The sequence below is a fragment of the Mobula birostris genome, chromosome 5, assembly GCF_030028105.1.
Source record: "Mobula birostris isolate sMobBir1 chromosome 5, sMobBir1.hap1, whole genome shotgun sequence".
Classification (NCBI taxonomy): Eukaryota; Metazoa; Chordata; class Chondrichthyes; order Myliobatiformes; family Myliobatidae; genus Mobula; species Mobula birostris.
This window is the reverse complement of record NC_092374.1, coordinates 75,056,764-75,078,792: the sequence shown is the minus strand read 5'-3', so window position 1 is coordinate 75,078,792 and position 22,029 is coordinate 75,056,764. Positions and strand designations below refer to the sequence as shown.

At 41.8% G+C, this 22,029-nt stretch overlaps 1 long non-coding RNA gene across 1 annotated transcript in view; it reads left to right on the top strand.

Moving 5' to 3' along the window:
* Nucleotides 1-15,729, top strand: part of LOC140197269 (uncharacterized) — a 49,988-nt gene extending 34,259 nt beyond the window's left edge. The window contains exons 2-3 of the long non-coding RNA XR_011885901.1: nt 11,405-11,572; nt 15,644-15,729. This is a non-coding gene — a long non-coding RNA (uncharacterized lncRNA). The remainder of the gene's footprint in view (nt 1-11,404; nt 11,573-15,643) is intronic.
* Nucleotides 15,730-22,029: the final 6,300 nt, after the last annotated feature.

Below are 22,029 nucleotides of genomic sequence, written 5' to 3'. Positions count from 1 at the left end.
TAGTAGTCAGCGGGAATTTGAGAAGCAAATGTGTGGTGAAGATCGCAGGTAGTTGTATGAATAGTGAGGTGGTATTCATGGGAGATTTTAACTTACATAATATTGGCCTGCTCACTCACAATGCAAAGGACGTAGACAGTATGGAATTTGTTAAATGTGCCAAAGAAATCTTCCGTGGTCAATAGAGGGCCCTGTGGAAGAAGGTGCAACACTGGTCCACCTCTAAGGTGAACGAGGCAGAGGTGACTTGTCACTGCCAAAGCGCTTTGTAATCAATGGTTTTATTAGCTTTATCATACACTCAGTGGCCACTTTATTTGGTACACTTGTCCACCTGCTCGTTAACGCATATATCAAAGCAGCCGATCATACAGCAATAACTCAATACATAAAAGCAAAGAGACATGATCAAGAGGTTTAGTTCTTGTTCACACCAAACATGAGAATGGGGAAGAAATGTGATCTAGGTGACATTGACCACGGAATGAATTTTGGTGCCAGACAAGGTGGTTTGAATATCTCAAACTGACAATCTCCTGAGATCTTCACACACACCAGTTTCTACTGTCACCTGGTGGTTCGGTCATGGCTCAAATGCGGAGTGAGAGACACTGAAGCAGGTCGATGGTTCAGAATTTAATGCGAACAGTATTAAAGGGAAAGAAAACAATAAACGTGAGGCCAGACAGGGCCAATGACTAAAACATTCAAATGGAAAACGAAGCCTGCACTGCGGCTGAAAAGAACAACTAAGAATTAAATGAATATCGTTGGTTTTCAAATTCAGTTGACTCAAGGGTCCAATTTCTCAGGCAAGGCGGAATGCAGGCAGAGAAGTGTTTCTGTGTCCTGTCCGGGTTCAAGTCCCGACAAACACCACGACGGAACGAATGGAGTTAAATACTATCAGTACAAGCTGGAAGGTGATGGGTGAAGGCAGGTGAGGAGGAGGGCAGGTGGCTGAAGGAGGTGGGGGGGATGAAGTGAGAAGCTGAAAGGTGATAGGTGGAAAAGGTAAAGGACTAAAAAAACGGAATCTGTTAGGATAGAAGAGTGGACGACGAGAGAAAGGGAAGGAGCGCTGTTATTATTTGAAACTCCAACTATAAAACAAGTCAGAAGAAAAACCTGAAGCCAGGGATAATCGGTCTACTTCATTTTACTTCTCATGTGAGGCGTGCATTTATAACATGGTGCGTAATGACATATGCCAATCACGTACTTTTACATACAACCCGCAATAAAATATTTAAACAAGCAAAGAATGATTAATCAAACAATATATTTCTGATATTACTCAAATATTAATGAAATATTAAATACACAATAGGTGCCAGAGGGAGGAAACAGGCAGGGGATGAGAAAATAAGGGGTAAGAGGGGAGCCAGAATGGGGAATGTAAAAGAAGAGAAAGAGTTGAGGGAAGAAATTACCGTAAGTTAGAGAAATAGATGTTCATGCCGTCAGGTTGGAAGATACCCTTTCATGCCATTAGGTTGAAGGCTATCCAATCATAACTTCAGGTCAGGGCTACCCAAACTGACAATATACCTTTTGGAGGCATCCTTGGACTTTGTGGGAAGCAAGCAAATAAATTACAGAAGTCCATTTAGATATAATAAAATGCAAGATCATAATGAAGTAGATTGTGAGGAAAAGAGTCCATCATATCTTAAGATCATAACTAGGGCCATGGTTAGGGCTTTAAACTAATTAGTCAAGGGAGGGGTGGCTTCAACAGCCTGAATCACTACAGATAAACTAGAAGGAAAGGAGAGTGCAGGAGAGGTTACTGAAGTCTCCAGAAAAAGAACAGGGCTATCTTTAGAAGAGGATAAGAAATTAACATAAAGCAGCATGGAGACAAAATTGAAAAGAAGGTTGGTGAATAGAGGACTGAAGGCACGCTGAATACAAGTAAGGTAAATGACCTTGTGCTACAGTTAGAAATTGGTAGGTATGACATTGTGGACAGCACAGAATCAGAGTTGAAAGAAGATTGCAGCTGGGTGCTGAATATCCAGGGGTACACATTGTATCAAAAGGGTGGACAGGCGGACAGAGTGGGTGAGGTAACTTTGTTGCTTTAAAACAATGAAATCAAATCCTTAGAAAGAAGTGAGTAATGAAAAGATTTAGTAAGCCCTGTAGGTAGAGTTAAGAAACAAGACCCTGTTGGAAGTTACATACAAGCTTCTGAACAGTAACCACGCATTAGGGTTTTGGCCCGAAACGTTGACTGTATTCTTTTCCTAGATGCTGCCTGGCCTGCTGAGTTCCTCCAGCATTTTGTGTGTGTTGCAATGATTCAGGAGCAGCTTCTTCTCCTCTGCCATCCAATTTCTAAATAAACACAACCTCACTACCTTTTCTGTAATTTATCTCTTTTTTTGCACTGCTTCTTTTAACCTATTTTTTATACACACACACACACACACACACACACACACACACACACACACACACACATTATATATATATAATTATGGTAATTCAGTTTTTTAGTATATTTATCATGTATTGCATTGTACTGCTGCCATAAAGTTAACAAATTTCACGACTTATGCCGGTGATATTAAACATGATTCTGATTGTGATTCTGACATTAAAGTGAAGCTTGATAGGTTCTTGATTAGTAAGGTTGTCGAAGGTTTCGGGGAGTAGATAGGAGAATGGGGTTGAGGGGGAAAATAAATCTATCATGATCAAGTGATGGAGCAGACTCGATGGGTTAAATGGCATAATTTTGTTCCTATTCTTATGATCTTATTGTACCAGGGATTTATTTAATACCCTTATAACAGAGGGATGGAAGCTGCCCTTGAGACTTACAATACATACTTTCAGGCTTTTGTTTGCTTGTTTATTTATTTATTGACATATAGCATGGAGTAGGCCCTTCTGATCCTTTGAAGATCACTGCCCATCAATCCCTGAGTTTAATCCTAGCCAAATTATGGGGCAATTTACAATGACCAATTAACCTACCAACCAGTATGTCTTTGGAATATGGGAGGAAACCAGAGCACCTGGAGGAAACCCAGGCAGTCATGGGGAGAATGCACAAACTGCTTATAGACAGTAAAGGGGATTGAACCTGCATTGCCTGTACTGTGAAGTGTTGTGCTAAGCACTACACTACCGTGTTGCCCCTTTTGTATCTTCTTCTCTATAGGAAAGGGGACAAGAGAATGTCTGTGGTGGGTGGGGTGCTTGATTATGTTAGCTGCTTGACTTAGGTAGTGGGAAGTGCAGTCAGAATCTATGGGAAGGAGGCTGGTTTTCATGATGTACAGAGAAAATAATGCACTTTTTCCTAATTTTTCTAATACTTGTGCCTCTACTTTCTTAGAAGTTTGCAAAGATTTGGCATGCCATATAAAACTTTGACAAACTTTATAGATGCATGGTAGAGAGTACCTGTAAACCGACTGGTTACATAAATGGAAAAATCTACAAAAAGTAGTGGATACAGCCCTGTTCGTTATGGGCAAAGCCCTCCAAGCCATTGGGTACGTCTACATGGAATGCTGTTGCAGGAAAGCAGCATCCATCCTCAAGGACCCCATCATCCAGGCCATGATCCCTTCTCACTGCTGCCATCAGGAAGGAGAAACAGAAGCCTCAGTACCCACACCAGCAGGTTCGGGAAGAGTTGCTATCCCTCAACATCGGATTCTTGAACCAGAGGGATTTCACTTGCCCCATCACTGAACTGTTCCCAAAACCTATGGGCTCATTTTCAAGGACTCACCATCTCATGTTCTCAATCGCGTATTTACTTATCATTATTATTTGTAATTTTCCTTTTGCATTTGCACAGATTGTTGTCTTGAACACATTGGTTATCTGTCTGTCCTGTTAGGTGTGGTCTTTCATTGATTCTATTGTGTTTGTTGTATTTACTATGATTGCTCACAAGAAAGTGAATCAGATTACTGTATACGGTGACATATATGTACATTGATAATAAATTTACTGTTATCTTTGAACTTTGTACTTGCATTTCATACTGCTCTGTCCCATATTTCACTGCTTTTCTATTACACCCTTTAATTTTAGGTTTTCTTCTAGATTGCCTCTATTTCAAGTAACATGCTGCTTTTTCTGCTAGACCATTGGAATACAATGGTGCAGAAAAGGATACTACAGTCACTGAGTCTTCAGCAGAAAGCAGCACACTTAGAAATGCTCTTGCTGTCATAGAACCATAGACAATCTAAGGCACAACAAAATTATTCAGCCCACTGTATCAATACAGCTCCCCAGTTTAACACCCACCCACCACCTACCAAATGGTATGTGGGCCTGCAGATTATAAGACCATAAGATATACAAACAGAATTAGGCCATTTGGCCCTTCGAGTCTGCTCCACCATTTCATCATGGCTGATTCAATTTTCTTCTCAGCTCCAATCACCTGTGTTCTCCCCATATCTTTTCATGCCCTGACTAGTCAAGAATCTATCAACTTCTGCCTTAAATATACATAAAAACTTGGCTTCCACAGCTGCCTATGGCAAACAATTCCACAGATTCACCACTGTCTGGCTAAAAAGTTCCTCCTTATCTTCATTCAGAGACTGTGTCCTCTGGTCTTAGACTTTCCTACCAGAAGAAACTTCCTCTCCACATCCACTCTATCAAAGTCTTTGTTCACCTTTCAATAGGTTTCAATGAGGTCACTCTTCATTCTTCTGAATTCTAGTGAATACAGGCCCAGAGCCATCAAACACTCTTCATATGCAAGCCATTCAATCCCGGAATCGTTTTCCTGAACCTCCGTTGACCCCTCTCCAGTTTCAGCAGACCTTTACCTTTTCTAAGATAAGTGGCCCAAAACTGCTCACAGTCCTCCAAGTGAGGCCTCACCAGAGCTTTGTAAAGTCTCAACATTATATTCTAATCCTCTTGAATTGAATGCTAACATTGTACTTGCCTTCCTCACCACAGATTCAACCTGCAAATTAAACTTTAGGGAGTCCTATGCAGGATTCTCAAGTTGTTTTGACCTTTAGTTTTTTTATATTTTCTCTTCATTCAGAAAATAGTCACCCTTTTCATTTCTTCTACCAAAGTGCATAACGATACACTTGCAACATTGTATTCCATCTGCCGTTTCCTTGCTCATTCTTCTAATCTGTCTGCCCTTCTGTTGCCTTTCTACTTTCTCAAAACTACCTGCCTCTCCACCTATCTTCATATCATCTGCAAACTTTGCAACAAAGCCATCAATTCCATCATCCACATCATTGACATATCACCTCCATGATCTCCACCAGCGCAGGTGCACCACAGGGCTGTGTGCATTGCCCCCTGTCCTACTCACTTTATACTTATGTGGTTAAGTACAGTCCAATGTAATTTTCAAGGTTGCTGATGAAACCACTGGTAAGGGCCAAATCAAAGTTGGTGACAAATCAGCATATAGAAGCGACACTGAAAATCTGGCTGAGTGGTGTGGTAACAACAACCTCTCTCTCAATGTCAGCAAGACGAAGGAACTGGTAACAAATTTGGAAGAACAGGTACACTGAGGGTCCTCGTGCAGACTTTGGTCTCATGCATGACTTTTAGTTAGCACACAACCTTGGAGAAAGTTCAACGTTTTTTCCTTGGATGCTACGTGGAAACTTACTTATGTTTCACTTTGACAGGGTTTTCAGGGTAGAGCTGTTTTAGTACTGTGATTAAACAAAGTGAAACAAATTGAATTGATTACACAACAATGAGCTCCAATGATTATGTGCATGATATGGACTAATATATATCTAGGGCCATTTTCTATATTTTGTTACCTATAGTTTTTTATTGTGCAATTGAAAGCACGAAATAGTAAAGGACTCTGATACGGATGTTGCAAGGATTAAGGTTTGGTGTGATAAAAAGAGACTATCACGACCAAGGTGAAGACCTGAGACCTGTTGCTTTCAATAGCCTGAGTTTATTACCATCTGAATGAAACTACCCTGCTCACAAATTGGAGTTTCTGGCATTGAAGTAGGCAGTGGTAGACGAACTCAATGATCCCAAGTTTGAGGTGAGAATGGACAACAACCCACTAACTTATATTTTCACTTCAACAAAGTTGAATTCCACAGGTCATCACTGGCTGGCAGCGTTGTCTGCCTATGATTTCAGCCTTAAATATTGACCAGGAAGTCAGCGCATTGATGCAAATGCATAATCACGGTGCTCTTATGAGAAGGCGACAACTGCCTTGGGTGTTAAAGCAACGTGCCAGTTCTTCACAGTTAGCAAATCAGAGCAAAGCCTATGGCCCGATGGAGCTGTCAAGTATTTGAGTGCATCTATCAATGAAATTCCCCAGGAATATTGCAACTTGACAATGCTGAATATGAAAGAATTTCCTGCCTTGAGTCCTGATAAATTGTCAGCAGCACAGAAAGATGACCCTTGTATAAGTGAAATCTGGTCAGCTGTTTTCAAAGGAGATATTTCAAAGGTTGAGAACTCTACTGCTGAGAGAATGGGAAAAACTGGAGTTGAGGAAAAACTGGACAAAGTCTTTATACAGGGCTACTTCTCCTACAAACAGAACTCAATGTTCTCAGGTGATTTTGCCTGAGAAGCACAAGAAGATTGTACTGAGGTCATATCATGATGACTCAGCTCATCTGGGATCTGACAAGAATTATGGATTAGTCAGAGATCGTTTCTATCGGCCACAAATAAAGCCTGAAGTTGAAGCTGACTGTAAATCATGCATTTGTTGTATTCAGAGAAAGACGTGACCAAAAGGAGTTGCTCTCTTGTCTCACATTCAAAGCGCTGGACCACTTGATCCAGTGTGTATGGATTTTCTTTACATAGAGCCTGATTCAAGTAACACTGCAAATGTCATCACTAATCACTGCACCAGATACAGTCAAGCCTTTCCCACAAAGAATCAGAAAGCATCCACAGTTGCAACAGTGTTGTGGGGGAAATACATCATTCATTATGGCCCCCTGAGAAGGACGCACAGTAATCAGGGGATGGATTTTGAGAGCCGTCTCATACATGAGTTACCGAGCAGGTTTGGAGTTGAGAAGTCAAGGACCTTGCCATATCATCCTCTGCTCAGAGATTTAAACAGCCATTTTCAGACAAGCAGGGAACTCTCGTGCCAACTGTACTCTGAATGAAGCTCCTGGCTACTCACCATAACGTTCAGACACAAAGTGAGAATAACTGCGGATCTTTGTTTTGGAACCTCTAGTGAGGACTTGCCACAGAAAACCTGTCTCAGGTTTGTGACCAATGCGAAGAAACTACAAATAGCTTATGAATTAGCAGCAATTTCAGCTAGAATACAAAACCTAAAAAACAAGAAGCAATACGCGCAGAAGATTACATTTTCACAACTTATGCCTGGAGATTGAGATCTAGTAAGAAACTTAGGGCTACAAGAGACACATAAGTTGGTCGCCTGCTGGGTACCTACACCTTACGTAGTGCAGAGTCAGGTGCCAAACTTGACAATTTTTTAGTTGAAACCAGAAGATGGAAATATTCCTGTAAAAATTCCCCATTGGAACCATCTTTCTCCTCTAGGGCAGGGAGTACATATTGGACCAAAGTCTGATGTAGAGCCTACACCCAGGAAGAAAACTCTGCAAAGGAGAAGAGCCATCGAACAATCCTCATACACTAACCCATTCATTCCCAGGATCATTCTCCATTGCACCCTCTCCAACGGCAGCACATCCTTTTTGAGATATGGGATCCCAAACTACCTACAACACCAATTGTGTCCTGACCAATGTCATTTGAAAGGCATGTGTGTGCATTTGTCAAAACACTGAAATTAATATTTGCAAAACAAATTGTCAGGAGAACACAAGTGCTGCAAAAGCCTCAGGGCTTGATTTTATTTCTTTTAAAGCTTCAGGATGCAAATACAGTCAAAAAGAACACAACAGATAATGCAAGCAATATATCTTTGCTTTTTCCATGAAAGCAAGATCCTTAATAAACTACTATATTAAAGTTTTCATTGAAACGGTGTCACCATCTGTGTTTTATTCTATCAGAAGCAGTACCCTCGAAAATCTTCTCTATTGCAACCATGAGAACAGCATTTTCTTAGTAATGGCATTTGGTTATCTTGCCTTCCGATTCCTACTGTTTCAGGATCAAATCGCTGCTTATGTCATTATATTGGAGGTATTCATCAATAGCATTTACAATCTCATCATCAGCCAACTGCTTACGTACGTTATTCCCTTTAATACTATTTCTCTTCCTATAACTCTGCAGAAATTCAGGCGGCGGCAGGATTGGACCTAGGAAAGAAAATAATTTGATCAGTAATCACCATATCGTTCAAATTGCTTTAATTTTCCATCCATCAGGACAGATAATAATTTACTGTGTCATTGTGCTTTCCGATATTGACTGCTATGTTCTTCGATGATGTGCTTGCATGTTATTGGGTGTAGGGGATTCTCCTAACTTCCTCTTTTATGTGCACTTCAGGTTTTCTCTGGAGAAATTGAACCATGTTGGGAAGATGGCGGAGTTGATTGTTAAGGATGTGATTTCATGGTACTTGAAAGCAGATGATAAGGTCATAGTCAGCATGGTTTCCTTTAGGGAAAATCTTGCCTGACAAATCTGTTAGAATTCTTTGTGAAAATAGCAAGCAGAATGGAAACAGGAGAATCGGTGGATATTGTATACTTGGATTTTCAAACGGTCTTTGACAAGGTGCTGCACATGAAACTGCTTAAGAGCTGATGGTATACAGGAAAGATTCTAACATGGATAGAGCATTGGCTGATTGGTAGGTGGCTAAGAGTGGGAATACGGGAGCCCTTTCTGGTTGGCTGCCAGTGAATAATGCGGGGGTCAGTATGGGGACCATTTCTTTTATGTTGGATGTCAATGATTTGGATGACAGAATGAATGGTTTTGTGTCTATGTTTGTGGATGATACAGAAACAGGTGGAGTGGCAGGTCCTGTTGAAGAAGCAGGCTGGCTGCAGAAGGACTAGGACAGATTAAGAGAATCAGAAAAGAGTTGGAAATGGAGTACAGTGCCGGGACGTGTATGGTCATGTACTTTAGTAGATGGAATAAAAATCAGACTATTTTCAAAATGGGCAAAAAATTCAAAAATCTGAGCTGCAAAGAGACTTGGGAGTCCTTGTGCAGGATTCCCTAAAAGTTAATTTGCAGATTGAGTCAGAAGTGATGATTGTTAGCATTCATTTTGAAAGGACTAGAATATAAAAGCAAGGATATAATGCTGAGGCTTTATAAGGCACTGGTGAGGCCTCCACTTGGGAGTATTGTAAGCACGTTTGGGCTCCTTATCTAAGAAAGATGTGCTGACATTGGAGAGGGTTCAGAGGAGTTCACAAGAGTGATTCCAGCAATGAAAGGGTTATCATATGAGGAGCATGTAATGGCTGTGGTCCTTCACTTGCTGGAATTTAGAAGAATGAGGTGGGATCTCATTGTTTGTTGAATGTTGAAAGGCCTAAATAGAGTGGGTGTGGAGAAGATGTTTCCTGTGATGGGGAAATCTAGGAACAGAGAACACAGCCTCAGAAAAGAGGGACACCCATTTAAAATGGAGATGAGGAGCGATTTCTTTAGCTGGGGGGGCAGGGTGTGGTGAACCTGTGAAATTCATTATCACAGGCAGTTGTGGAGGCCTGGTCACTGGGTGTGTCTAAGGCAGAGGTTGATAACTTCTTGATTAGTCAAGGTGTGAAAGGTTACAGGGAGAATGCAGGAGAATGGGGTTAAGAGAAAAATGGATTAGCCATGATAAAATGGTGGAGCAGACTCAATGGGCTGAATGGCCTAATTCTGCCCCTGTGTCTTATGCTCATATGACTTAATCTGACATTTTCCTTCTTGTCACTGATGTTGCTTTAAATGTGGCGTTAGAATATATTGCACAGATATTTATACGGTTGGGAACCTCTAGTGGTTTTAATCTGGAAATTCAAGTGAAGAGAGGCTGGAAGCCCATCAACTCTCTAGTATGCTAGAAGTAAAGAGAAAGAATTGATGAAGCAAAAGGCATGCGAGAGGCAAGGTTTTAAGGCTCTTTAACATTTTGCCCTGGGCTCAGAACTGAGTGTAATTCTTTATTGAGGCCAGACCTGATCTTCAGCCTGACATCGTTGTTTATTTACAATATTCTGTATTGAAAAAGTACACTAGACATTTGAACTTTAACTTGTTCAGTCTTCATCTGTTTGTTTAATCTCTTCCTTTAAAATTCACTCTGTATAGCTCAATCCAAGCTACAAACAGGTTTCAAGAGAACCAGTGGACTTCTCCATACCCTTATATAATGCTGAAGGAATTTTAGAGCTTTTTGCAATAAATATACTAAACCGATTTTTGTACCTACTTTTCTCTAGCAGATTAAAGAATGTTTGTTACTTACAAGTAAAGCTAAAATAAATATTTTACCTTTTGCAAGCTTTATTCTTGTAGTGACTTTCAAAACTGATTGCAAAAATGTACATAATAAGACCAATATTCCCATTTGGATTATAGATGGCTGCATCCTTGCCTTATTAGAAGTGTCTATGATTAACATTCTAACACTATAACCTTTCCTTGTTTATATTATGTTTTGTAACTGCAAAACATTAAGCCAATTCAAAGGAAGGCAGCGAAGATCGAAATGTGAGTCTAACTTCGAGTTTACTTTAAGCGAGGTTTGCACCTATCACGTGGTAGCAGGATGTCGTAAAGAATAAACGTTTTAGGTGACACGCCAAATATACGCAATCTTCAAAGAAAGTAGAGGGGTAGAGGGGATGTTGTGTCTTCTTTGTGATGGCACTTATATGCTGATCCCAGAACAGGTCCACTGACAATGTTTATGCCAAGGAACTTAAATCTACTAAACCTCTTAATCTCCATTCCTCCAGTGAGGACTGGTTTCTTCCTCATGTACTGAATAATCAGCTCCTTGGTTTTGCTGCTGTAGAGTGAGAGGTTATTGTTCTGGCAACACTCAATCATATTTTCAATCCCCCTCCCATATGCTCATTCATCATCACTTTTGATTCACCTGACAACAGTTTCGATGCCAGCAAATTTAAATATGGCATTGGAGCTGTACTTCACCACTTAAGCATAGAGTAGATAGAGCACGGGGCTAAGCACACAGCCTTTGGGTACACCTGTGCTGATGGAGATCGTGGAGGTGATGTTGTTTGTATTCTGAACTGGCTGGGGTATGTGCTGATAGTTAAGTGTGCCAATTTGTACTAACTGAGGTCTGCCAGTGAGGAAATCCAGGATCAAATTCCATATGTGTTATAAGCCACAGGTCTTAGAACTTAGTCATAAGATTTGAGGAGATTATAATGTTGAATGATGAGCTGTAGTCAATTAAGATCCTGATGTATGCACCTTCATTGTCCAGGTGTTTGAGACTGAATGAAGAGCCAATGAAATGGCATCTGCTATTGACCTGTTGTGACTGACGGTAAAGTCAAGTGGATACAGGTCACTCCTCAGGAGGAACTGATATGCTTCATGACCAACCTCATCTCAGTTATGCTTAAGTGGTGAAGTACAGCTCTCAGTGGATGTAAGTACTACTGGATGATAGTCCTTGAGGTAAGATACCACATTCTTCCTGGACACTGGTATGATTGAAGTAGGTGGGTATCTCAGATTGCCAAAGTGGGAGTTTGAAGATATCTGTAAACACTCCAGTCAATTGATTAGCACAGGTCTTCAGTACTCAGCTACATATGACGTCTGGGCCAGATGCTTTCTGGCGGCTCAAACTCCCTGAAATATGCTGTCAGGTCCACCCCAAAGACTGAAATACGAGGTTGTCAGGATCTGTGGGGGTTGGTGAAAATGTCTGTCAAAGTGAGCATAGAAGATATTGGCGCCTCTAGAAATGAAATCTCATTTCTATTTATATTGCTTGGTTTTCACTTGCAGGAGGTGATGGTATTCAAGTCCTGCCACAATTGTTGAGCATCCCTCTGTGATTCAATCTTAGCCTGAAATTGCCAATTTGCACGTGAGATGGCTTTCAGGAGGTGATACCTGGACCTCTTGTACTTTCTTGGATCATCAGTCCTGAACACCACTGATCTAGCCCTCAGCAGATTGCTAATCTCTTGGTTCATCCAGGGCTTCTGGATGATACGTAGGAACTTGAAACTGCTCACCCTTTCCACTGCTGATCCCTTGATCTGGATTGGCATGTGTTCCCTAGACTTCCCCTTCCTGAAGTCCACGATCAATTCCTTGATCTTGCTGACATTGTGCAAGGTTGTTGTTGCAACCAACTGATCTATCTTACGCCTGTACATCTCCTCATCATCACCTGAAAATCTGCAAGAATAGTTGTGTCATCGGCAAATTTATATATGGCATTTAAGGTGTGTTTAGCCACACAGTCATGGTCGTAGAGAGAGTAGAATAGTGGGCTAAGCATTCATCCTTGAGGTGCACCAGTGTTAATGTCAGTGAGGAGGAGATGTTATTTCTGATCCACGCTGACTGTGGTCTCCCAATGAGGAAGTCAATGATCCAGGATTTGGAGCTTGTTGATTAGTACTGAAGATATGATGGTGTTGAATATTGAAGATGTAATCCATCAACAGAAGCCTGATGCAAGAATTCTTGTTGTTCAGGTGATCCAAGGCGGAGAGGAGAACCAATGAGATTGCATCTGCGGGAACCTATTGTGGTGATAGGCAAATTGCAACAGGTCACTTAGACAGGAGTTGATTCTGCTGTTAGTAAACTTTCAAAGCGTCCTTTTCAGTAGATGTGAGTGCTACTGGGTGATAGTCATTGAGGCAGCCTATCCTGTTTTTTTTGGGCCTTGGTATGACTGTTACCCTTTTGAAGCAGGTGGGAAACACTGACTGCAGCTGTGAGAGGCTGAAGATGTCCTTGAGCTTTCCTGCCAGTCGGTTGATACAGGTTTTCAGTGCTCTACTGGGTACGCCTATGGGTCTTGATGCCTTGCGATGGTTCGCTCACTTGAAAGATGTTCTGATGTTGTCCTCCGAGACAGAAATCACAGGGTCTCCAGAAGCTGCAGTTGCAGTTTTATTCTCCCTTCCAAAGTATGCACCGGGGATATTGAGCTCATTTGGAAGTAAAGCTTCACATCCATTTATAATGTTAGCTTTCAGCTTGTAGGACATGCTGCCAGAGCTGTCTTGTATCCGATTCCATCTCTATCTTCATTCGGAATGCTTTATCACTTTTAAAACAGCCTTTTGTAGGTTGTATTTGAACTTCTTGTATAGTTCTGGATCACTAGTTTTGAATGCCACAGATCTAGCCCTTAGCAGATTGCGAATCTCCTGGTTCATCCATGGCATTTGGTTTGGGCATGTTCAGCATATGCTCGAGGACACACATTCATCCACACAGGTATTGGTGAAATTGGTGGCAAGTGTGGATTATTCATTCAGGTTTGATGATGAATCCCTGAATATTGTCCAGTCCACTGATTCAAAGCAGTCCTGTAAGCATTCCTCTGCCTCCCTTGACTATACCTTTGTGGTCTACATTACCAGTGCTATGGTCTTTAGTCTTTGCTCTATGGCAGGAGTAGAAGTATAGACAGATGATTGGACTTCCCACACTGCAGGTGTGGGGTGGTAAGGTAAGCATATTTGATGGTGATGCAAGAGTGGTCAAGTGTGTTGCATCCTCCAGTTCGGCAGGTGGAATGTCATTGGTAGTTCGTCAGAGATATCTTCAAGCTGGCCAGGTTGAAAAGCCCACAGTGATAGGGAAGGCATCAGAGTGCACTGTTTTGTGACTACTAATCATGGTGCTCAGCTCCTCCAGTGCCAAGCTAATGTTGGCCAAGGTTGGAATGTACACTGCTACCAGGATAATGGTGGAAAACTCCCAGAGAGATATAACGGATGGCACTTGACCAGTACATGTTCCAGTTTGGGTGAGCATTAGTGAGACAGATCCACCATGATTATACACCATGATAAGATAATCGTGAAGCATACTCGGTCTCCTCTACCTTTAAAAGACTCAGCTGTCCTGTCTTTGTGGTGCATGGTGAAGCCCTCGGGCTGCAATGCTGCATCCGAAATGGTGGAGTTGAGCCAAGTTTCCATGAAGCAAAGCAAACAGCAGTCCCTAATCTCCCTCTAATACTGCAATCTTGCTCTGAGGTCTTTTATTTTATTTTCCAGAGACTGTAGATTTGCCAGTAGGATAGCAGAAAGTGGGGGTCTAAGGGATTTATGTTTCAGTCTTACTTGCAGGCCGGCATGCTTTCCACGTTTCCTTGCTAATAAAGGGAAACTGCACTTGTGACCCAAGTCTTGCAGTCCACAATCTGCCGGTTTTGAGGATCAAAACATTTTTTTAATGTCTTAAAACCACATTGCTTACTGAAGTCCCCTGGCTGTGACTAAGCATTTCAGCTGTAGTATTTATTTTATTTAGAGATACAGCTTGGAATAGAGCCTTTTGGCCCTTTGAGTCACACCTCCAGCAAACCCTTATTTAACCCTAACCTAATTACAGGACAATTTGCAATAACATATTAACCTAGCAACCGCTCCATCTTTAGACTGTGGGAGAAAACCCATGCACTCCACATGGAGGATGTATAAACTCCTTACAGAGGACGCCACAATTGAACTCTGAACTCCGATGCCCCAAGCTGCAATAACGCTGCACTAACCGCTATGCTACCATGGCGCCCAAGTAGTCCTAAACGAGAATATTTGACGATTCCCTTCAGAGCTGCACACAAAGATTCGCCACTTTCTGGCACCATCTTGGTGCTCCAAGCATTACAATGAGTTTATCATGAAGCAGGTGCTGTCACCTCTGCCCCTTCCCGATGCCGCAGTCTGGTCCAACTGGTGGATTGAGATCCCCTCAGGCTCAACCACTCCCCTCCTCCTGGATCCATACTTCTCCCACCTTTGTCCATAAAGTTAATCATATAACTTTCTAAACCCAAGATCCTGCAGATACTGGAAATACAGAAAACACTGGACACTCTTTTCCCCCCAGAAAGACCAGTTAGCTTTGAATATTGTTCTAGGGTCAGCATTTGTATTCCTGGGGTTATAAAAAAGAAATTTAAAAAAAAATATTTAGCAGATTACAAAAAGACTTCAAGGATTATTTTGAAATATGAGTATGATTATTCTAATATTGCCAAACAGTCTTTCGCTTTCATTCTACTGTGTACAGAGGTACTGAAATAATAGATTTCTCCCATTTCATGCACAATAAATGAGTGGAACACAGTGGATGAAAGGTGCACCATATACAAAATGCACTACAATTTCTCAATCAGACTACACAAATAACACCACCCTGGACAGCAAGAGGTATAGTGGAGGAAGAGAATGTAAATACCACCTCCTGCAAGTCTCCCTCCATCCACATACTCTGACTTGGAAATATATCATTGTTCTTTCATCACTATGGGTATAACTGCTGGAACTCCCTCCAAAACAAATCAATAGCTGCTGGCCCTGCAGGTGACATCAAGACACTGAAAAAAATGTGTTATTCACAATTCCAAACTGTTTCCTCCATCTTTAGGAGAACAAACACTGCTTGTTCCACGCTCAGACTCCAACATTACTAATGCTTGCAATACCCATCTCTCTATTTCTGTCTCCTTGTATAGTGATGAAGCATTTGCAAATGTATTGCCAAGATCGGAGAACAGGTCAACCCAATCAACAAAAGGGATCATAAACATGACAACAACACAGACAAAATGCTGGTGGAAATCAGCAGGAGGCCAGGCGGCATCTATGGAAAAAGAGTCCACATTTTGTGACGGTCAGCAAAAGGGATGTTCAATGGCAAACTGAAATAATCGCCAATACCGATATCAGTTGATTAACTGGCCTTAGGTCCTTCGGTGCCCATTGGGGATTTGACTTCCCAAAATGTTAGAGACTGCAGGCCATTATTTGTCGTGATTAGCATGAGATTTAAAAGCAAGCAAGGACTGGGGACTTTCTGCTGAGTCTGAGATCGATTAGGATAATAGGTAACTGGCAAGGGTGAGTAAAAAGAAGTTAGGCTCAAGCAGAGCAGCCACTGTTGGAGTGGACAGTGTTAGTGTGGGGATCTATGGCTTTGTCAAGGAGGCAGAGGCGAGTAGCAGGCAAGAAAAAATAAGCTTTTATGTCATAGTCTTTTATATAAAAAGACTAAAAGATTACAACTAACTAAATTAATTAGGCATGCAGCTTCAGGTGATGTACAGCAGCTTCAGGTGCTGTGTGGTGGCTGCATGCAGCGGGAGCTGGTGGATCTCACTGTGGTTCCTGATAGTCACATTTTCAGCAAGTGCTGCTTGCTTGAGAAACTCAGGCTCAGCAGTGATTACCTGAAATCTACATTTCAAACAGTGTGATGCATCAGGGAGGGAGAGATTTACCAGGACACCATGTTTCAGGAGGCAGTCATACCCATTAGGTTTACTACTTCAAATTTGGTATGTAGATAGGGGTAAGAGAGTGAACTGCAAGTGAGGGAGGTAGGGGGAATTGAAGGGGTAGTGCTGAAGCAGCCCCAGCCCTTGTGCTTGTCCAAAAGATTTGAGATTGTTGCTCCCTGTGAAAATGAGAGTGACGGCTGTGGGAAGCATGAGCAACCAACGGTTCAGGGAGCCATTTTTCAGGGGAGAAGCAGAGAAATGTAGTTGTGAATGGGGAGAGTATAATCAAGGGAACAGACACAATATTCTGTGGCCAGGATAAACAGTCCAGAAGGCTGCTTTGTGCCTGAGTTTGGGACATTTCATATGACCTGCAGAGGAATTTAGAATAGGTGGTGAAAGGTACTGTTGCCATGGTGCATGTGGGTGCCAGTGATGTAGGAAGAACAAGAAAAGAGATTCTGCAGAGGAATTCAATGCATGCCCTGTGTGCCTTCTCTGTCTAAACCTTTCATAATCTTATAAACTTCTATCTCCCTCCAGTTTTAGCTACTCCAGAGAAAACAACCGTAGTTTCTCCAACCTCTCCGAATAGCACATGTCCTGGCAATATCTTGGTAAAACTCTTTGGCACCATCTTCAAAGCCTCCATATCCTTCCTATAATGTGCAACCAGCCATGAATGTAATACTCGGGATGCTGCCTAACCAGAGTTTTATGAGCTGCAATATGGCTTCCTGACCCTTGAATTCAATGCCTCAACTAATAAAGGCAAGCATGCCACATACCTTATTTTCCATCCTATTGAGCTGTGAAGAATTTGTTTGGATTACCAGTTAGTGTGTGTTATCAGATGCTAAATAGAAGAATCATGGAGTTTAGGTCCTCTTGTGGTTCTCATCTGGAAAAGACTGGCACTCATTGTGATTGCAAGCAATGAGTTATTGATGGCTGGATACCCCCTCTGACTACTTTTGGAATTTAAGTTTCTGATTTTTAAAAAGCAGCATTCTATATTATCAGTTTTACATACAGTATTTTTTAGAATTAATATTCAAATAGGAGCAGAAGTATCTATTTTTCTGTTTTATTCTGAAAATTCTGCTGGTGGCCAACATTTTGCAGACTGTTACTTGTAGTACTGAACTGGAACAATCTCAATATGGCATATTTCAGCAATCTCTGGGTCAGTTGTAATCAATGTATCTTTATCCAGAGGGTTAATTTTGTCTTAAAGAATATAACAGTAATGATAGCAGTTAGCAATTTCAAGTTAGGTGTATCCAGTTGGATGCATTGCCAGGCAGTGGTGGCAGGGTGGAGATATTGTCTCTACCAAAGAAGGTGTCAGGCGCACCTTCCCTCCGCTAGCCTGCTGGTCACCATTGTAGATAATGTCAGGAATTTAATTGCAAATAGGCAAATATGCAAGAATTCCTTGTATGTAGATGGTGATAAGATGTGGGGAGTCTTCTGTAGTCGGGGGAAAATCACTAAGTTAATTCAGGTCAATTGTAGAGATTATGGAATGAAAGAAGGCACCACATTCCACACACACACCATTCTATGTAACAAACTTGAAATAATCTTCTGTCAGGTCTCCCCTCACTCTCAGCCACTCCAGAGAAAACAACCCTAGTTTCTCCAACTTCTTATAGGACATGTCCCTCAATTCTTTGGTAACTTCCCCAGAGGCTCCATAACCTTCTTATAATGTGTAACCAGCAATGAAAGTAGTACTCAGAATGCTGCCTAACCAGCGTTTTTTCAAGCTGCAATATGGCTTCCTGACTCTTGAACTCCATGCCTCAACTAATAAAGGCAAGCATACCTTATTTTCCATCCCATTGACTTGTGTGGCCACTTTCAAAGAGGCCTTGGCTTGGATCCCAAGATCCTTCAGTACATCATAAAGGGTTCTGCCATTAAATGTGTACCTTACATAGGATCTCCCTATGTACACCTCACATTCGGCTAGATGAAACTCCATCTGCCATTTCTCAGCCCATATCTGCAACTGATCTATATTATCAATCATGTCACCAATATTTGTCGATTCAATTCAATTCAATCTTTGGTCCAAACATTGTTAAGTGATAGATTAAAGTATACAGATGGCCTGAACTTGACTAATAGGACAATTCTCCTCTCTTTTAACAACTTCTGTAGTTCAGATGAGATGATTACAATTTACATTAAGAATCCAGTAATGCACTTTATTTGGAAAATAATCTCATTTATAACACAGCTTACAATCACTTCCACTTCAGTAAAGGTAATCGTGAACTGGGTCATTATTTTCTGCTATCATCTTTGGCTACTAAAGGCTATTCATACATTAAAAGTTGAATGTTTGAACTCGATCTCCCAATGTACCTCATTGTGCCTCTTCCTCTGTATTTGTCTATCATCAATGAACTTCCTCTGTAATGCTATATTCTGCTTTCTGCTTTTATTTTTACTACCTCAGTGATGTAACAGGATGGCTAGCAAACAAATGTTTTTCCACTGTATCTTGGTACAAGTGACAATAATAAACAACTACCAATATTTACCTCAGGATGTAGCAACAAGAGTGACAATGCATGTCATAGTGTTTGCACTATTCCATTCCTTCATTGAGTGGTGTCGCAGCAACAAACTTGCAATCAAACCAAGGAACTGATTGTAGCCTTCAAAAAGGGTGAGGTGAAGGAACACACGCCAGTACACCAAGAAGGATCAGAAATGGAAAGAGCAAGCAATTTCAAGTTACTGGGTTTCAACATCTCTGAGAATCTGTCCTGGACCCATCATATTGATGCATTTACAAAGAAGACATCTCAGCGGCTATATTTCATCAGCAGTTTGAGAAGTTTTGTTATGTCACCAAACGCACTCACAAATTTCTACAGCTATACCATGGGCATTCTAATGGGGCCGGTGTGGGTTTGGTGCCACTGCATAGAATCGAAATAAGCTGCAGAAGGTTGTGCACTTACTCAGCTCCATTGGGGGCAGCAGCCTCCCAAGCATCCAGGACATCTTTATGGAGCGATGTCTCAAAAGGATGGCATCCATCTTTAAGAACCTCCATCACCCAGGACATGTCCTCTTGTCATTGCTATCATCAGGGAGGACGTACAAGAGCTTGAAGGCATAAACTCAATGATTCAGGAACAGTTTCATCCCCTCTGCTATCAGATTTCTGAATGGACAAATGAACCCAGGAACACTACCTCATTACTTTATTGAGCTACTTATTTAACTATATATATTTCTGGTGGTATTTTACAGTTTTTGTTATGTTTGCAATGTACTGCTGCCACATAACAACAAATTTTACAATATCTCTAAATGATATTAAACCTGATTCTGACTCTTCATTGGTAGTTTTACCTAGGCTCTGAATCAGAAGATTGTCGGTTCAAATCCCGCATATCAAACACACCCAAAATCTAAGATGATTCTTTTAATATTAGTTATTATTACAGAAGCAAGCCATTCTGCCCATTCCATGTTCCCTTCCAGCAGAGCACCCCTATCAATCCCTTTCAGCCCTCTTTATTTCTCTGTATCCCTATAACTTATTCTCTCTGGGTGTCTACCAACTCCTCTGATTACTTTGCCATTTACCTACACTAAATGATAAATGTTGGGAGCCAATTGTTCTATCAGCACATCCATTGGATGTGGGAGCAAATTGGAACCACTTGGGTAGTGGGAAGAACTTGCAAACCACATAGACAGAACCTAAGGTCAGGACTGGATCTGTGAGCCATCACTCTGGTGAGCTACCCATTCTCACCTTCAATGCATGCCCTCTGCTATTGGGCATTTCAATCCTGGGAAAGAGATACTCCCTGTCCACTCTATCTATGCCTCTCATAATCTTTAAACCTCAGATCTCCCCTCAGCCTCCGGCACTCCAGAGAGAACAACCCAAGTTTATCCAGCTTCACATGCCCTCTAAATTAGGAAGCATCCTGGTAAACCTCTTCTATACCTTCTCCAAACACTCAACATCCTTCCATTAGTGGGGCAACCATAATTCTGTTCACACCATGTGACAAAGTTTCCTACCGTAGCCCTGTACTCAGCCTCATCGTGTTGTGAGTGGTAGTAGAAGGAGGCGGAACCATGAGGGAACTGAGAGGCAGCTGGGGGAGGGGGCAGAGTGACATACGGATAGGGGAAGGGACGGGGAGGCAATTACCAGAAGTTGCAGAATTCTATGTTCATACCAAGGGGCTGGAGACTACCTAGACAGTATGTGAGGTGTTGCTCCGCCAACCTGAGTTTCGCCTCATCATGGCAATAGAGGAGGCCATGTACGGACATATCTGAATGGGAGTGGCAAGCAGAGTTGAAGTGGGTGGCTACTGGGAGATCCTGTCTGTTTTGGCGGACAGAACGGAGGTGCTTGTCGAAGCAGTCCCCCAAAGTGCGTCGGGTTTCACCTATCACCTCCGTCATTGTTCCGCCTCCTTCTACTACCCATTGTGTTTTCCCCTATTCTTTCTTCACCTTTCCTGCCTATCACCTCCCTGCCTCCCCTCCCCCACCCCTTTATCTTTCCCCTTACTGGTTTTTCACCTGGAACCTACCACCCTTCTCCTTCACACCCTCCCCCCAAATTCTTTATAGGGCCTCTGCCCCTTCCCTCTACAGTCCTGACAAACGGCTCACGCCCAAAACGTCGACCCATCTTTTCCATGGATGCTGCCCGACCTGCTGAGTTCCTCCAGCGTGTTGTGAGTGATACTTATCTTTATTTTGTCTCAGAGTTACTCTGGATCCTAACTGCAATGAAAGACACACTTCCTGGCATCTTCTATTCTCAGCACTGGCTCCTTTTAGAAGGATTTGACTTCATTCATGAAATCTGTCCAATTAGTTGGTTTAGGCTGCTACTATCTTCAGCAGTTTAGGAATCTTCAAACACCTCCTCTCTTCTGCTTGAGCTGCAAGTATTAATGCAAGAATCGTACATTCTCCACATTAACGAAGTGACCCCCTGCTGTTGTCCAGGCTGGAAGCAGACACTGTTCACTGCACACCTTCTCACACAGGCAGTGCTACATGCAGCTCTCTTGTCCAGGCCATTTCTGGCCTTGTGAACTCCACCACTGTTGAGCTTCCTCTTCCTGGAATTTGTACTTAAGAACATCAAGTTAACGAAAATGATAAAGAAATATGGTTGGATTCAGGAACTTTCTAATTAGGTTGTGTCTCAGGTCTGCAACATCTGACAAAGAATGTTTTCTTTTTGAAACTTATGGCACAGAGGGAGGCTCTTGGTCCATTGTTTCCATGCCAAGTTTCTGGTGGAAAGTGGGGTGGGGGGAGGGCACTGGTCAATAGCTCCCAACCCCTTGTTCCCCAGAAAGACCAGTAAGCATTGAATATTGTTCCAAGGTCAGCAATGGTAATGCTGTGATTACAAAAAAGAATTCTTAAAAATGTTTAGCAGATTACAAGAAGACTTCTTGAAGGATTATTTTGAAAGTGACTATGCTTGTCGTAATATTGCCAAATAGTCTTTGACTTTTACTCCACTGTGTACAGAGGTACTGATAACATAGATATCAACCATTTTTATGCACAGTCAGAGAGTGGAACACAGTATACCAATTGTAATA